The sequence below is a fragment of the Harmonia axyridis genome, chromosome X (genome assembly GCF_914767665.1).
Source record: "Harmonia axyridis chromosome X, icHarAxyr1.1, whole genome shotgun sequence".
Classification (NCBI taxonomy): Eukaryota; Metazoa; Arthropoda; class Insecta; order Coleoptera; family Coccinellidae; genus Harmonia; species Harmonia axyridis.
The window spans coordinates 32,409,989-32,414,988 of NC_059508.1; the positions used below are offsets into that span (position 1 = coordinate 32,409,989).

General features: G+C 41.6%; 1 non-coding gene across 1 annotated transcript; it reads left to right on the forward strand.

The window, feature by feature from the left end:
* The first annotated feature begins 2,915 nt into the window (after window positions 1-2,915).
* LOC123687416 lies at window positions 2,916-3,034 on the forward strand. Its single transcript, XR_006749142.1, has one exon. It is a non-coding gene; the product is annotated as a 5S ribosomal RNA (ribosomal RNA).
* The last annotated feature ends 1,966 nt before the right edge of the window (window positions 3,035-5,000 follow it).

A 5,000-nucleotide genomic window follows, 5' to 3' on the forward strand; every position in this document is an offset into this window, starting at 1 on the left:
TCGACCGTTCGCCGCGCCTACTAGAGCTGATTTCTTCGGACTCCGATCAGAAAATCCGCCGATGCATGTCGTTAACACCTAGTCCGCCTCGTCCGATCGATCGAGGCCGTTTCGACCGTTCGCCGCGCCTACTAGAGCTGATTTCTTCGGACTCCGATCAGAAAATCCGCCGATGCATGTCGTTAACACCTAGTCCGCCTCGTCCGATCGATCTAGGCCGTCTCGATCCACCCATCGCGCATCGAAAGTCGCATCTCTCGAACTCCGATCCGGAAATCGGCCGATGCATCACGTTAACTATTTCTTATATATCTAATATAATATACATCGAGACGGTAAGAATTCTTTTAATCGAAGATATACATATACTTCTCATCAATATCCAAAAGCTTATCGAAAAATAAATTACTCAACTTTTACGTGAAGAATCGTTCACCCAAACCTTATCCCCTATATATGTCAGGAGAACCCAAGGTTCCCCTCCAGACACGATTTAGCAAACTTTTCCCGATCGATCCGACCCACCGAGGCCGTCTCGACCGTCCGCTGCGCCTACTAGGGCCGATTTCTTCGGACTCCGATCAGAAAATATACCGATGCATGTCGTTAACACCTAGTCCGCCTCGTCCGATCTATCTAAACAGTCTCGACGCACCCAACACTCTTTCAAAGTCGGATTACTCGGACTCAATCTGAAAATGGACCGATGCATGACGTCAACACTTAGCCCGCCTCGTCTGATCGATCTAAGCCATCTCGACCCACCCAACACGCCTTCCAAGTCGGATCACTCGGACTTCGATCTGAAAATCTCCGGACTCATTTTTATGAATATCCCCAGTCAGTAAGAACGTTATTTCGCCAATATATACCAACAATAAACCATATTCCAATAGCTGAACCAAAAATATAATTCCCGATCCAAACGTTCTGCATCGCCCAACGCGACCACCTTCCCTATATATGTCAGGAGAGCACAGGGTTCCCCTCCAGACAACACTTACGCTCTATCCCCGACTCTCGGTCGATCGATAGGCCAGGTCAGCGGTGTCTGTTTCGGCCGAAGCTCGGACTTTGGTCAAAATGTTCCGATACAAAATTTGAACCAAGATAGATACAGATATGATTCCTTCTTAAATATACGTTGATTATCGAACAGAATATGGTAAATATTTTGCGATGACCGAGGATTTCATGAATTTTTTTTTTTTTCGAAAAAATTTTCTGTTATCGGAATTTCCTCAAATTTCATTTGGTTGCCTACTAATGCATATTAAAAACGATAATCAACAATCAGAATCATTATTTATCATTTATTTCAATTTTTATAATGAAAAACGTTCACGTCCTTTCGCGCCTCTCGATCGTCGTTTACGTGATGCATCGGTCAGCCCTAGTTTACGTGGTGCATCGGTAAGATCGAGTTCACGTTCTGCATCGGTAAGATCCAGTTCACGTGGTGCATCGGTAAGATCGAGATTACGTGGTGCATCGGTAAGATCGAGTTTACGTGGTGCATCGGTAAGATCCAATTCACGTTCTGCATCGGTAAGATCCAGTTCACGTGGTGCATCGGTGAGATCGAGTTTACGTTCTGCATCGGTGTGATCTAGTTTACGTTGTGCATCGGTAAGATCGAGATTACGTGAAGCATCGGTATGATCGAGTTTACGTTCTGCATCGGTCTGGACTTAGAGATATATTTTCGACGTGAAAATGTTCCGATACAACTTTTGAACCAGGATAGTTAGAGAGATGATTTTTTCTGGGATGTACGTTGATTGGGGAATGGATTGTGGAAAATAACTTGCCATGACCGAGGTGTTCTCGAATTTTTTTTTTTTTTCGAAAAATATTTTCTGATTTTGGATTTTACTCAAATTTGATTTCGTTGCCTTCTAATGTGTTCTAAAAGAGTAAATCAGTAATCAGAATCGAAAAATATTTTTCGGATTTTTTTTTTTTTGAAAAAAAATTTTCTGATTTTGGAATTTCCTCAAATTTGATTTGGTTGCCTTCTAATGTGTTTTTAAAGCGTAAATCAGTAATCAGAATCAATATTCATTGTCGACTTTAATTTTTATAAGGAAAAATGTTCACGTCCTTAAACGCCTCCCCATCATTAGCCCGAGTCCAAGTCGATGTCAGTCCCGAGCGGACGGTGTCAGATACTACCTATCGCCCCGGTCTGGACTTGGCGAGGTATTTCGACGTGAAATGTTCCGATACAACTTTTGAACCAGGATAGTTAGAGAGATGATTTCTTCTATGTTGTACGTTGATTGTGGAATGGATTGTGGGAAATAACTTGCCATGACCCAGGTGTTCTTGAATTTTTTTTTTTTTCGAAAAAAATTTTCTGATCTTGAAATTTCCTCAAATCTGATTGCGTTGCCTTCTAATGTGTTCTAAAAGAGTAAATCAGTAATCAGAATCAATATTCATTGTCGACTTTAATTTTTATAAGGAAAAATGTTCACGTCCTTAAACGCCTCTCCATCGTTACCCCGACTCCAAGACGATGTTAGACCGGAGCGGACGGTGTCAGATGCGACCGATCTCCCCGGTCTGGACTTAGCGAGATATTCCGACGTGAAATGTTCCGATACAAAAATTTAACTGTGATAGTTAGAGAGATGGTTCCTTTTGTGATGTACGTTGATTGTGTAATAGAATATGGAAATAAACTTGAGATGACCGAGGTCTTCTGGGATTTTTTTTTTTTTTCGAAAAATATTTTTCGATTTCGGAAATCCCTCAAATTTCATTGAGATATGTCCTAATGTGTTCTTAAAGCTTAAATCAACAATCAGAATTAATATCCAAAAGTTATTTCATTTTTTATGAGGAAAAACGTTCACGTCCTTTCCGCTCCCAAAAAGTGAGATATCATAGAAAATATCGCAATATATGTTGTTTACGGCCATACCACGCTGAAATTGCCAGTTCTCGTCAGAACACTGAAGCCAAGCAGCGTCGGGCGCGGTTAGTACTTGGATGGGTGACCGCTTGGGAACACCGCGTGCTGTAAGCTTTTTTTTTACGTTCTGCATCGGTCTGCCGAGATAACGTGGTGCATCGGTATGATCGAGTTTACGTTCTGCATCGGTAAGATCGAGATTACGTGATGCATCGGTAAGATTGAGATTACGTGGTGCATCGGTAAGATCGAGATTACGTGGTGCATCGGTAAGATCGAGTTTACGTGGTGCATCGGTAAGATCCAATTCACGTTCTGCATCGGTAAGATCCAGTTCACGTGGTGCATCGGTGAGATTGAGATTACGTGGTGCATCGGTAAGATCGAGTTTACGTGGTGCATCGGTAAGATCCAATTCACGTTCTGCATCGGTAAGATCCAGTTCACGTGGTGCATCGGTAAGATTGAGATTACGTGGTGCATCGGTAAGATCGAGTTTACGTGGTGCATCGGTAAGATCCAATTCACGTTCTGCATCGGTAAGATCCAGTTCACGTGGTGCATCGGTAAGATTGAGATTACGTGGTGCATCGGTAAGATCGAGTTTACGTGGTGCATCGGTAAGATCCAATTCACGTTCTGCATCGGTAAGATCCAGTTCACGTGGTGCATCGGTAAGATGGAGATTACGTGGTGCATCGGTAAGATCGAGATTACGTGGTGCATCGGTAAGATCTACTTTACGTTCTGCATCGGTCTGCCCTTGTTTACGTGGTGCATCGGTAAGATCGAGATTACGTGAAGCATCGGTATGATCGAGTTTACGTTCTGCATCGGTCTGCCCGATATTACGTGGTGCATCGGTTCAGCCCTAGTTTACGTTGTGCATCGGTCTGGACTTAGAGATATATTTTCGACGTGAAAATGTTCCGATACAACTTTTGAACCAGGATAGTTAGAGAGATGATTTTTTCTGTGATGTACGTCGATTGGGGAATGGATTGTGGAAAATAACTTGCCATGACCGAGGTGTCCTCGAATTTTTTTTTTTTTCGAAAAAAATTTTCTGATTGTGGAATTTTCTCAAATTTGATTTGGTTGCCTCCTAATGTGTTCTAAAAGAGTAAATCAGTAATAGGAATCGAAAAATATTTTTCGGATTTTTTTTTTTTTCGAAAAAAATTTTCTGATCGTGGAATTTCCTCAAATTCGATTTGGTTGCCTTCTAATGTGTTTTTAAAGCGTAAATCAGTAATCAGAATCAATATTCATTGTCGACTTTAATTTTTATAAGGAAAAATGTTCACGTCCTTAAACGCCTCCCCATCATCAGCCCGAGTCCAAGTCGATGTCAGTCCCGAGCGGACGGTGTCAGATACTACCTATCGCCGAGGTCTGGACTTGGCGAGATATTACGACGTGAAATGTTCCGATACAACTTTTGAACCAGGATAGTTAGAGAGATGATTTCTTCTATGTTGTACGTTGATTGTGGAATGAAATACGGAAAATAACTCGCCATGACCGAGGTGATTACGATTTTTTTTTTTTTTTCGAAAAAAATTTTCTGATCGTGGAATTTTCTCAAATTTGATTTGGTTGCCTCCTTATATGTTCTAATAGCGATAATCAACAATCAGAATCAAAATCCATGATCGGGTTTGATTTTTATAAGGAAAAATGTTCACGTCCTTTTTTTCAACCCCGACTCATTGACGATGTTAGAACCGAGCCGGCGGTGTCAGATACGACCGATCGCCCCGGTCCCGATCGTCATTCACGTTGTGCATCGGTCTGCCCGAGATTACGTGGTGCATCGGTCTGGACTTAGAGATATATTTTCGACGTGAAAATGTTCCGATACAACTTTTGAACCAGGATAGTTAGAGAGATGATTTTTTCTGTGATGTACGTCGATTGGGGAATGGATTGTGGAAAATAACTTGCCATGACCGAGGTGTCCTCGAATTTTTTTTTTTTTTTCGAAAAAAATTTTCTGATCGTGGAATTTTCTCAAATTTGATTTGGTTGCCTCCTAATGTGTTCTAATAGCGATAATCAACAATCAGAATCAAAATCC